This window comes from Leopardus geoffroyi, chromosome B1, assembly GCF_018350155.1.
Source record: "Leopardus geoffroyi isolate Oge1 chromosome B1, O.geoffroyi_Oge1_pat1.0, whole genome shotgun sequence".
Taxonomy (NCBI): domain Eukaryota; kingdom Metazoa; phylum Chordata; class Mammalia; order Carnivora; family Felidae; genus Leopardus; species Leopardus geoffroyi.
The window spans coordinates 189,345,657-189,359,316 of NC_059327.1; the positions used below are offsets into that span (position 1 = coordinate 189,345,657).

The 13,660-nt window shown below is 38.1% G+C and overlaps 1 protein-coding gene across 5 annotated transcripts in view; it reads left to right on the top strand.

Moving 5' to 3' along the window:
• Positions 1 to 13,660, top strand: part of KCNIP4 (potassium voltage-gated channel interacting protein 4) — a 1,166,197-nt gene that overhangs the window by 1,141,051 nt on the left and 11,486 nt on the right. The gene's annotated exons all lie outside the window — the stretch shown is intronic.

Below are 13,660 nucleotides of genomic sequence, written 5' to 3' on the forward strand. Positions count from 1 at the left end.
ATCGCATGGCATTTATATTTTTAATTTTTTGAGGAATCACCATACTGGTTTCCACATAGTGGCTTCACAGCTGTGCATTCCCACCAAGAGTGTGTAAGTTTTCCGATTTCTCCACATCCTCATCAACACCTCTTGTCTTTCATTTGTTTGATAATAGCCATCCTGATAGGTGTGAGGTGATATCTCATTGTGTTTTTTATTCGCATTTCCCTGATGATTGGTGATGGTAGGCATTCTTCCACATACCTGGTGGCCATCTGTATATCTTCAGAGAAATGTATGTTCAAATCTTCAGCCCATGTTTTTACTGGGTTGTTAGATGCTTACTACTGAGATGAAGGAATAGATTCTTATATATTTTGGAGATAACCCTGTATCAGATATATGGTTTCCAAATATTTTCCCTCATTGTGTATGTCGCTTTTTCAGTCCATTGATTGTTTCCTTTGAGACTCAGAAGCTTTTAGTTTGATGTCATACCACTTGTTTACTTTTTTTGCCTGTGCTTTTAGAACCATAGTCATGAAATCATTGCCAAGACCAATATCATGAAGTCTTTCCACTGTGTTTATTACTTCTATGGGTTTTATGGTTTCAGGTCTTATGTTTAAGTCCTCAGTCCATTTTGAATTGATAATTGTGTATAGGATTGGGTAAGGATGGAATTTCATTTTTTTCAGTGTGGATATTCAGTTTTCCTAATACTATTTGTTGAAGAAACTACGCTTTCCTTTCCCCATTGTGTATTCTTCGCACCCTGTCAATTATCCGTTGACCGTGTATCCATGGATGTATTTCTAAGCTTCCTATTCTGTTCCTTGGTCTATATGTCTGTCTCTGCGCCAGTACCATACTGTTTTCATTAGTATAACTTTGTAACATACTTTGAAATCAGGAATTGTGATCCCTCCAGCCCTGTTCTTTCTTAGTATTGATTTGGATATTTATGGTCTTTTGTGGTCCCATATGAATTGTTTATTTCTATTTCTGTAAAAAGTACCACTTGGTATTTTGATAGCGTTGCATTGAATCTGCATATAACTTTGGGTAGTATGAATATTTTCACAAAATTAAGCCTATTCTATTATTTCCTATTTTTTATTATATTCTTTTTGATTCTTTTCGATGCTATTATAAATGAGATTGTTCCTAATTTCCTCCTCAGAAATTGTTGGTGTATAGAAACACAACTTATTTTTGTATGTGATTTTGTATCTTGCAACTTTACTGAATTTATTAGTTCTAAAAGTTTTTAGTGTGATCTTTAGGATTTTCTTTATATAATATCAAGTCATCCGATTTCTTTTTCTTGCCTAATTTCTGTGGCTAGGGCTTCCAATACTATACTGAATAGAAGTGTCAGTATTGGACATCCTTCCTTTGCTCCTGATCTCAGGAGGAAAGCTTTCAGTTTTTCATCATTGAGCATTATGTTAGCTCTGGGCTTGTCATACATTTATTTATTATGTGGAGATACTTTCCTTCTATTCCTGGTTCATTGAGAGGTTTTTTTTTTTTCTTTTTATGATGAAAGAGGGTTAAAATTTGTCAGATGCTTTTTCTGCATCTATTGAGATGATCAAGTGATTTTCCTTTTTATTCCGTTACTGTGTTATATCACATTAACTGACTTTTATATGTTGAACCATCTTTCCATCCAAGGGATAAATATTATTTGGACATGTTGTATGATCCTTTTAATATGCTGTTAGATTCAGTTTGCTAGAATTTGTTGATGATTTTGCATGTATATTTATCAAGAATATTGGCCTGTAGTTTTCTTTTCTTGTGATATCTTTCTCCAGTTTTGGTTTCAGGGTACTGCTGGCCACATAAATGAGTTTGGAAATATTCCTTCCTCTTCAATTTTTTGGAAAGTTTGAAAAGGATTGGTATTAGTTCTTTAAATGTCTGGCAGAATTGACCAGTTTAGCCATCTGGTCCTGGGTTTTTCTTTGTTGAGAGATTTTTGATTACTGATCAATCTCCTTGTTATAGGCCTGTTCAGACCTTCTATTTCTTATTATTCAGTCTTGGCAAGTTGTATGTTTCTAGGAGCTTATCCATTTTTTTCTAGGCCATCCAGTCTACTGTTCATAGTAGTCTCTTATGATTCTTTTCATTTCTGTAGCATTCGTTGTAATGTTTCCCCTTTCATTTCTGATTTTTTGTATTGAGTCTTTCTCTTTTTTTCTTAACCTGGCTATGAGTTTGTCAGTTTTGTTTATCTTTTTCAAACACCATCAGTCAGAAGCACAGATGACACCTGAACTTGCATTTAGCATCTGAACTGGGGGGAGGTCAGTCTTGTAGGACTGAGCCCTTAACCTGTGGGATCTGGTTATATCTCCAGGTAGAAAGGGTCAGAATTGAGTTAAGTAGTAGGACACCCAGCTGGTGTTAAAGAATTGTTTGGCGGTATGGAGAAATTACACACACACACACACACACACCTACATTGGAATTGGATGCAAAATCATTAATATATATAACAGAAACAAGTTAATTGGGAGTGGTACACTTTTGGGGAGTAGAGGGCGGTACATCTTACATATGAGCAGAAATTTCAGTGAGTGCCATGTTAAAGGAAAGCAGGTGATGAATGAAATCAACAAGGAAAGGTACTGATAAGGCTGTGTCAAGGAAGCCTGCCTGTGGACTTGATGAATCAGGTGTAAAGGACAAGCACAAGCTGGTTAATAGAATAAGGGCTCAGAATGGGAAGAAGCAGGGAGTAAGGCAGAGGCAGAGACAGAGGCCTGGGAATGAAGGGGAAGCAACTGTAAATCACCTAGAAGTTAGAATACAAAGGAAAAGGCCCAAAAAGGAAAACTGGATGAGGAGGCAGAGGCAGGAGGCTAAGGAGGCTGGATTCTCTTGTGGGAGGTGAGGAGTCCTTGAGGAATTTTCAGCAGCGAAGTTATGGGATCAGGGCTATGTTCCCAGAAACAAGAAGTTCACTTAACAGCTCTATAATCCAAGAATCCTGGCTGGAGCTGATGTAAGCCCAAACTACAATTAAGGCATTGGAGATAAGGAAGAGATGAGTTCAAGAGATACCAAAATAAAATTGGTAGACTTACATTTCAACAAAATCTGTCATGTTTAGAAGGGGGAAAGTCAATGTGGGCATCGCCAGCTATCTGGGAGCAGGGACTTTGTGGAATCAGGATGAAAGAAGAAAGCACCGCCTTCAGAGATAGCACTCAGTCAGTGGAGCCAGGGGCAGAGTTCTCAGGGGAGCAAAGTGCCTCCTCAAATATACTAGGTACTTGTGCTAACCTAGTGCACCGAGAATGAAGACCCTGGGCCAGGAAACTGAACATGTCATCTATTGTAACTTAACCAAGAAATATCACAACCAGGAGAAGAGTAGAAGACAGCAGTAGCTGAGCATGTGGGAGACATGTGACAATGTCATGGACAGCATCTGTAACATTTCTTCCATGGATGGCAGCTTAGGATCACCCCATGATAATCTCGTGTTAGCATTTGCGACACTTCACCAAGATTCATTCTGGTGCAGCCTTAGTTTAGTGATAATATAGAAGACAATGGCTCCCACTCACCTAATGAAATCAAAATGAGTTTGCAAAAACTGAGTAGGGCAAAAAATACTAACGATTTCATTACTCAAAGTTACTTACATATCAGAAATGTACAATCAATTACCTATAGCATGTTGTATCCAATTTCACATGTAAATTTAGTCTGGTGTTAATGATATGGGACTGTGCACAACATTGCTATTATAATATTTATGTAAAATGCTGGTAATTGTGATGAATGTTGATTATAATTTGGAAATTAGTTGTAATGAATATATATTATAAGTGTGTTGGTAATATGTCTTTTTCTTTAAGAACAAACTAATGGCTGAATTAATAAATGTTAAACCAAAATCAAATTTAACACCAGGCTATTGTAATTATTTTTCTTCAATTGATCAGCTACCTGGAAAGTCTCTGTACAACAGAAATGATTCAGCAATGAATGTATTTTGAGTAGCAGTGGCATTCTGGGAAGCATAGCAGAGACCATTCTGATTCTGTAATAAAGAGAAAAGAAGTTTTCTCCTGAATTTGCTTAAACCCAAAGGACAGAGTGAATAAGATGTGGGAGGGGGATAGCATCTGGACCTAGCTGTGAATTGGTCCAATCCTCTTTTTGCCATTCAGTGGCTGTCAGATCCCAGGCTGAGTGTTTAAACTCTCTGGGCCTTGGGGCACCTGGGTGGCTCAGTTGGTTATGTGTCCAACTCTCGGCTTCAGCTCAGGTCATGGTCTCAAGGTTTGTGAGTTTGAGCCAATCATCAGGCTCTGTGCTGACAGCGTGCAGCTGGGATTCTCTGTCTCCCTCTCTCTCTACCCATTTCCCGCTTGTGCTCTCTCTCTCTCCCTCTCTCTTTCAAGATAAATAAATATTTTTAAAATAAATAAATAAGTAAAATAAACTCTGTAGGCCTTAGTGTTCATCTCTGTCAAATACCAGCAAGCAAAGCTACTTTATAGGGGAGTATGAACATGAAAAAGTAATAATGTCAGTAAAGGGCTTGGCTTAGTGCCTGGCACCAAATTCATGCTCTATATTTATTAGATGTTAGCCATAGCCGTTATTACACAGGAAATTTTTCTAACAAAGCCAATTAATTAATAATTACACTGGTCATCTTGTTAAACAATAATCATTTCACTGAACATATTCAATCAAAGGTAGACGGTTGTTCTTTCCATGATGCTACGAAAGATCGTTCCGCAGCTAATTATATGATAAGCACTTACCGTGTGTCAGTTACTATACTATTTAAAAATGGCATTAACAATAATAATAGCTGCATATAGTAATAATAACTGACTCTTGCTTAGAACTCATTTGAGCTTATATAAGTCAGGCAACTGTGCTGGCTGTATTACATGTACTAACTTCATTTTCATAGGCATTATTATTATCTCCTTTTTTAGCATATGAGGAAAGGGATGAACAGAGAAGTTAAGCAGCCTGCCCTAGGTCACACAGCTAGAAAGTAGGAGAGCCAGGATTCAAAATCAAGGCAGTTTGGTCCCAGAATGCATCTCTTAGCAACTATCCTGTCCTAGCAGAGAGGTGTCATGTAGATCTCCAGTCCGTCATCTGAAATCCTCAAAGCCAGCTGAGTTTTATCATTCAGAGCCTTTCAGATTTAGTCAGGTAATGCCAGGCATATACTGTTCCATATTATTTAGTGTCTCCAGCAGGGTCCGCAGGGTGCTATAATCAAATGTGTAATGTTTGTGCAGCGAAAATATGATAAATGATAAACATGGCAGAGACTGCTACCGATGACCAATGTCCATGTGCTTCTGATCACACCAGTAGGCCATAATCCCAGGCTGTCCTCCAAGTAGGTGGAGCCATGACTGAGATTTCATCAATGGGATATGGGTGGAAGTGACCACATCGCCTTCCTCTTTTCCCATCTGTGGGGACTATGAGGTCACATATTTCAGTTGGCTTTGCAACAAAGGGGAAGGAGCTCAGATCTCAGAATGACTGCATGGAACAGAGCCCCTCTCCTCTTTATTTCACTGTGTGTGAGTGACAAGTGAGATGATAAGGTGCTAAGCCACTAAGATTTGGAAGTACTGATATATCTGTTAGTGTCCTCTGATTAATATGATATAGACTGATTAGGTGATGGGTACATAGATTTTTCGATGATAGGTAGATAATTAGAAATAGATTAGAAATAGTTTTATGTCAGTTCACTTCAGGTTTTGTCACCAAATGAATTTTGGCACCAAAATTTACCACCTCCCTCTGTCTTTACAATAGTTTTCTTTTTTAGTTTATAAAAAAAAATTTTGGAGGGAGGAGATGAATTGCAGGTGAAAAATAAAGGGCCAGTATTACTGACCACATGGTAGAGATGAGAAACCCCAAACTCAAAGACGTTAAGTGACTTGTCCAAATTCATTCAGTTCCTAAATGGCAGGACCTAGATTGGACCGCAGATCTGCCTAAGTCTCTAAAACCTATGGTTTCAACCAGGGATCAGGCCCTTTGTAAAGGGCCAGATAGTAACTACTTTGGCTTTGCAGGCCATACAGTCTCTATTGTATCTACTCAAGTCTGCTGTTGTAGCACAAAAGCAGACATAGAAAAGTCCTACGTAAATGGGCATAGCTATGTTCCAATAAAACTTTATTTACAAAATCAGGTGGTGAGCCTATTTGACCTCCTGGGCCATAGTTCTCCAACCCCCATTCTTAACAATTATAATAGACTACTTCTCTTGAGGTACTGAGACAGAATGTCTGCTGGATGACATCTAAGATGGCATTTTATGATCTGATTACTGAATATTATCACCAACTTTTATAATTACCAGTCAATCCATCCCATTCACAAAAATCATTGATTACTGACACAATTGTTGACTACACAATCAACCCTGAGTCTTTACCACCATTTCAATAATTACCTTCTATCGAACATTATCACCATCAGGGCAATGCAATCCTCTGAGCATGCCCCAAATGGCAAGTTTACTTGAATTATTGAGGCTGGGTTAAACGATATGTTTCCTTTGGAACAATTCTGGAATAGCTTCCTGCAGGTGACTGATGATTTGACATCAGAGATACAGTTCAAAGCTTCAAGAAAATAGCATTCATTGACAATCCAATTCATACTGAATAAAATATGAGTGACACCTTCCGTAGACATTATAAACCTAAAAAGTAATCTTTGTCATTCACAGTGATGAGAAAAAAAAATATTTTTTCCAATATATCATTTATGGTTATAGGAAAACTTTCATTCTGGGATGAGTCATTTTGTCAAAATTAAATAGCTAGGCTCTTTTGAGATGTCAGATGTCAGTGAGAATTATGTAGGCAGTGTTACCAAGAGGTATAGAATTCTGATTTCATCACATTTATTAAGGTTTTATCCTTCATCTCTCAACACATACACACACACTTGCACAATCTGTACACATAATTCTGTTCTTGTCTATTGCCCATTCCAGGGAGCTATTAGAAGGGGAGGGAAAGGTGGCTTCGGAAGTTTTCTCATTTCATTTATTCATTTAACAGAAATTTATTGAGCATTACTATGTGCCAAACACCTTCAGGGTGCTGGAGACACAACAATGAACAGAAGACATGAATTTTTGTCCTCATGGTGCTTATACTCTCCCATTTTCATAGAATCCAACTGTTCTTTTTCATTGCCAAGTAGCATTCCAGTGTGTGTGTGTGTGTGTGTGTGTGTGTGTGTGTGTACACACCACATCTTCTTTATCCATTCATCAGTTGATGGGCATTTGGGCTCTTTCCACAACTTGGCTATTGTTGACAGCACTTCTATAAACATTGGGGGACATGTACCCTATAAATCATCAATCTTGTATCTTTTGGATAAATTCCTAGTAGTGCCATTGCTGGGTAATATGGTAATTCTATTTTTAACGTTTTGAAAAACCTTCACACTATTTTCCATAATGGCTGCACTAGTTTGCATTCCCACCAACAGTGCAAGAGTGTTCCCCTTTCTCCATATCCTTGCTAACATCTGTTTTTTCCTGAGTTGTTAATTTTAGCCACCGGTGCAAGGTAGTATCTCAGTGTGGTTTTGATTTGTATTTCCCTGATGATGAGCGATATTGAGCATCTTTTCATGTGTCTGTTAGCCATCTAGATGTCTTCTTTGGAAAAGTGTCTATTCGTGTCTTCTGCCCATTTCTTCACAAAAGAATGCAATCTTGACATTGGCAACAATGTGGATGGAACTGGATGGTCTTCTGCTAAATGAAATGAGTCAGTCAGACAAAGACAGATATCATATGTTTTCACCCATATGTGGAATTTGAGAAACTTAACAGAAGACCATAGGGGAAAGGAAAGAAAAATGAGTTACAGACAGGGAGGCAAACCATAAGAGACTCTTAAATACAGAGAACAAACTGAGGGTTGATGGGGGAGGGGCAGGAAAAATGGGTGATGGGCACTGAGGAGGGCACTTGTTGGGATGAGCACTGGGTGTATGTAAGGGATGAATCACGGGAATCTATTCCCAAAGCCAGACTACACTGTATACACTGTATGTTAGCTAACTTGACAATAAATTATTTAAATCAATCAATCAATCAATCAATGGTATTTTTCTTTATATTTAAAGATGACATGACTGACAGTGAATACTATCTTTGTGTGTACTGAAGTGGCTAAGACAAGCATGTGACTATCACAGAGATAGTACATTTGGACAAGAATAAGAAGGCAGAAGATAAACAGGTTTTATCAATAATCTTTGTTACCAGATAATAACAGTGAGCCTTTACCTTCATTCTGTAGTGTCTACCTTGCAGGCACTTGCAAGAATGAAAGTTACAAGATATAAAGGATTAAAATAAACATCAATATTGCACAGTAATAAAAAAAATCCAACCATTCTCATTATGAGGGTCCACCCATACCTTTGACCTGGGCACCTTTGACCTATGCAAACTTTTTGTTGATTCCCAGGGAATGTGACCAGGCTGTATGTGTCCTAACTTTTGCTGGTCACCCATCATTCTGGCCTGCTCTTTCCCTTTAGTCTTGCCTAGGCTTTCTATGGGGTACCCAGCTCTTCATGTATTTGCTTACCACTCCCTGTGGGCCCCAAGGGCGTGTCCCTTAAACCCCTCATAGCACAGGCTATAATGTTTAATGAAACCTGGGGTAACAGAAGATGCTTATAAGACAGGCAAGAAATGCATACAATAAATATCTTTATCTGACAGACTAGAGGTCAGGTCTCGTTCTTAAAATTCATTCTTTAAATAAACTTTCTTATTTTAGACCAGTTTACATTTACAGAAAAATTGCAAAGAAAGTACAGAGAGTTCTCATATACCTCACACCCAGTTTCCCCTATCATTAGTGTCATACATTAAAATGGTATACTTGCTACAATTATCTAATATTGATGCATTATTAACTAAAGTCCATGCTTTCTTCAGATGACTGTAGTTTTTACCTAATGCCCTTTTCTTGTTCCACCATCCTATGTAGAATACCATATTACATTTAGCCACTATGTCTCCTTAGGCTTCTCTTGGATGTGATAATTCCTCAGACAGTTCTTATTTTTGATCATCTTGACAGTTTTGAGGAGTATGCGTCAGGTGTTTTGTAGAGTATCAGATTTCCTTGATGTTTTTTCTCATAATTAGACTGGGGATGTCTGTTCTAGGCAAAAAATCCACAGAAGTAAAGTGCCATACTTGATCACGTAAAAGCAAGAGTGCCTAGTATCGACATGAGTTATGGCTGTTGACTTCCACCTTGACCACCTGGTTGAAGTAGGGCTGGTCATTCCCTACTGTAAAGTTACTCTTTCTTTTTTAAGTTTATGTATTTATTTTGAGGGAGGGGAGGGGCAAAGGGAAAGGGAGAGAATCCCATGCAGGCTGCTCCCTATCAGCTTGGAGCCAGATGCAGGGAAGACCTGAGCTGAAGTCAAGAGTCAGACATTAAACCAACTGAGCCACCCAGGCAACCCTAAAGTTACTCTTTTTTCCCTCTTTCCAAGCCATACTCTGGAAGAAAGTTATTATGAACAGCCCATATTTTAGGATGGGGAGTTATGCTCCACTTCCTTGAAGATAGAATTTCTACATAATTTACTTGGAATTCTTCATGAGATATTTATCTCTTCTTCTCCTTTTATGAATTTATTCAATAAGTCACTTATACCAATATGGAATATTTATTTTGTATCTTGGATATTTATTTTGGATTTTGAGTTATAATCCAGTGTAACCCTATTTACTTTCTTGCTCAAGTTGTTACAGTTTGGCAACTGGGAGCTTTTTCAGTTGACTCCTGTGTCTCTTCGACATACTCCCATCATTGTGATTGTTTTTCTTTCTTGTTTCTTCCATCAAGTCCTTATTTTCTGGCACTATGAGATGCTCTGGGCTCATCTTACATCTTTCCTGCCCCAGTCCTGAATTTACCTCTAACTTTAACACTCCAACCACTATGGAAGCTCCAGAAATATCTTCTCATCTAAAAAGAACAGTCAGTTAATGTTGGTGACCCCAGTTGACATCTAGTCAGTCTCTGAGAATTGATCTCTCTCAGTCTGTTTTGGTCACTCTTGGGCTTCTGGACTCCTGGACATGTCACTCTTGGGCTTCTTGGCTGATCTTCTTAGAGCCGCTCATAGTCACACACATGTATTTGTATCCTGACACACTTGTTTTATAAAAGAAGCTAAGGCTATTTTCTAATTCATTTATGCAGCAATTTTATAGCAAGAATTATGAATTCCTGGCACCTCCAAATGTTCTACAAATGTTATTAGTAAGCAATTGAATTGCAATCCGTATGAGTCACTATTTCACATCACCCCACAATTATATCATATAGTACCAAGAGATATGACATATGTTTATATCATACTGTTCTGTATAAACACAGCCCGTTGCTTCAGTTCTAGTCCAAATGAGGCCTGGGCATTGAGTCAGAGTTCTGGGTTTGATTTTCGGCTCCCTGCTCACTGGCTGTATGCCTTGGCTCAGTCACTTGTTTTCTCTGAGTCTCTGTCTCTAATTTAAAGACAATACCTACTCCCTATGGTTGCATGAGGCTGACATGAAATAATGCACAGAAATTTCCTAACATAATATCCCGTACACATCAATAAACTGTAGTCATTATTACTATTGAATTTCAGTGTTCCCAGGACCCAGGACTTCTACTCCTTTCCTAAGGAAATACGTCAGAATGATGGGAAATAGTTACAGAACAATGCTTACATAGCATCATTTATAATAGAGAAAAAATTAATTTACATAGCCAACAATAGAAAGTATGGGTAAGTAAATTACAATATATCCATATGACAAACCAGTGTTTCAAACTCCAGATTGCAATCATTAGTAGGTGGTAAAATTAATTTAGAGATTAATAACATGAGCATTTAAAAAATTAATAGAAGAGATATGGAAATAATTACTTTCTGGTGTGTGTGTGTGTGTGTGTGTACTAGGTTGCCATTTAAAATACAATTATTGTGATTTGGGGTCCAAAATGTTCAAAAGCCACTGTGATAGTATTATTAGATTAAACCATATGAAATTATTATTCTTGACAAATACAACAAAAATTATCAGCAATTTCATATGGTTCCATCTAATATGTAGCTATTTAAATGATGTCACAATGAATTTTCAGTGATGTGGGAAAACCCTTGTAATTTTAAGTGAGGCATACAGAATTATATACACACCATATGACCATATCTGCTAAGGGGTGCATCAAAAAATGGAAATGTTCATTTTGAATAGGTGATAGGATTATGTGGTGATCACAATTTTCTTCAGAACAGTTTTCTGTAATTTGCTACACAAATCAGGCATTATATTTATGTATACATTTGTTATATATTTATATTTATTATTTTTGGTTAAAAATTTGTTAATGGCCTTTAATGAGACCATACCAAAGAACTTTCTTCTAACTTAATTGAATGTGTCTATCATCACCTTTGAAAATATTAAATTACCTAAATACACAATGTTGTATATCAAACAAGGTAAGTGTATTATCCCTTCTGTGAGATAAAATCAGACCACAAATCTTGGAAAATTTACTTGTTATTTTTTAGACATATTGATACCTTTTATTAGTTCCAAACAAACACAAACTTTATGTAATACTTGAAATTTTGTTCCTTTAAATATTTTAAAAAGTAGCTCAACTACTGTGGAAATTTAACCCCAATCAAGAGAGGTTATACTATAGCAAATAAATAACCTTTAAAATTTTCATGAAAATATAAAAGCAAGCATAAAATAGGAAATATACCAAAGACATGTATGATTTTCCGTATTGGATCTGTCACTGACTAGTTAACATTTTAAACCTGTCGTACGTCATTTAATGTTGTTTTCCCCAACTATAAACAGGACTGTTTGTTGCAAATACCCCCATATGCATGATTATAAGCCATGATGCTCTTTGGGCACCAGGCAGGGAGGGGCAGGATGTTGGTTTGCAACCTCAGTAGTTACTCTGGTGAAATTCCAAACTGGCCCCCTGTACTCAGAGAACAAGGAGAGACTGAGGAAAGAGGCAGGCCACCCTAGAATGGTAGGTGGCAGGTGTGATAAGCAAGGAACTTACCTATGAGGCTTGTCTTGGGCAAACACAAGACAAGTAAATCTCTGTACTGCCCACCAGAATCTCAACAATTTTTATGGAGACCTTAATTGGATTCAGTCACATATACAGTCCAGATAGTCTCAATAAGATCTTACCTTCTCAAGGCTGCATACTTGAAGTGGTTCCTTGTCCAGAAATGGTGGACAGATCATCTATCACAAGGACAGGGGAGGGGTGAGAGCCTCGGATTGCCCAGGCCAGCTCGTGGGTCAACTGGTGTTTGCATCCTTTGATGACCTCCTCCAACAGAGGAAGACTAGTGTCCCTGTCATAGCAAAAAATTAATGTACTAAGCAAAAATTGGATAGATACCTAAAAGCTTACTACTGAACAAGACTGGGATATTATGAAGTCAAATCTTTATGCCCTTCTTCCTTCTTTTGCTTTGATCCTAAAAGAATGGAAAACAGAATTCAGTATCAATCATTTTCGTGCATTAGGGAACAGATGCAACCGTCTTTCACAGATAAAAGGTAATTATGCAAAGTACTCTGAGAGTTGTTTTTTTTTTAAGACTTGTGACTCCTGCTCCACAGATTTCAATTACCATTCAGAAAAGCATGGAGCAAAAACCACATTAAGACTCATTGAGTTTCTCATTTTCCTTTTCCACAAATAAGGAATCATTCCTGTTTGAAATGACTGTTTATTGATATTCTCTTGCAAGATGGTAGAAAAGGGCTCAAGGTCCACAGCCATCTTTTAATGTAAGTAGTTTGGGGATACACAGTACTTAAAAAGAAGATGCAAATCAGGTGTCAGCCTATGAATCAGGATATTTTTGTTGACAAATAATAGAAAATCACACACTAGCAAAAACAATATGATGACTTTTTGGGCTCAAAGAAACAAAGAATCCAGAGATAGGGCTGGCTACAACTGAGGATGCGCTCTCTTGTCATCACAAGAAGATGCCAACAGCTCCTTGGCTCCAGGCTTGTTCATGTCGAGCAGATGTGGACCGGGTTCATTTGCATGCCACCCACAGATCCCACTGCCTTGACCAAAGGACTTATCTGTGCCTTCTGACTCTGCCCAGGTCATAGCTCCGTCACTAGAGCCAGAGGTGGAGAGTACTAATGCGGAATTGGATGGAGCACCAAACGGAAATTAGGGGCTTACCAGGAACACAAACAACAGAAGTCCACATGTGACTTTAAAAGTGCTTTCACTGTTGCTCTGGTCTGCTCTGTTTGGTGATAGGGCCAATGCCACCGATTTCTGTAGGCCAGTGGTTCTCAAAGTGTGGTTCCTGGACCAGCAGGATCAGCACCCCTTGGAGTTTGTTAGGAATATATATTCTTGGGGTGCTTGGGTGGCTTAGTCAGTTAAGCGTCCGACTTCCGCTCAGGTCATGATCTCACGGTTCATGGGTTAGAGCCCCGCGTGTGACTCTGTGCTGACAGCCTGGAGCCTGAAGCCTGCTTCAGATTCTGTGTCTCCCTCTCTCTCTCTCTGCCCCT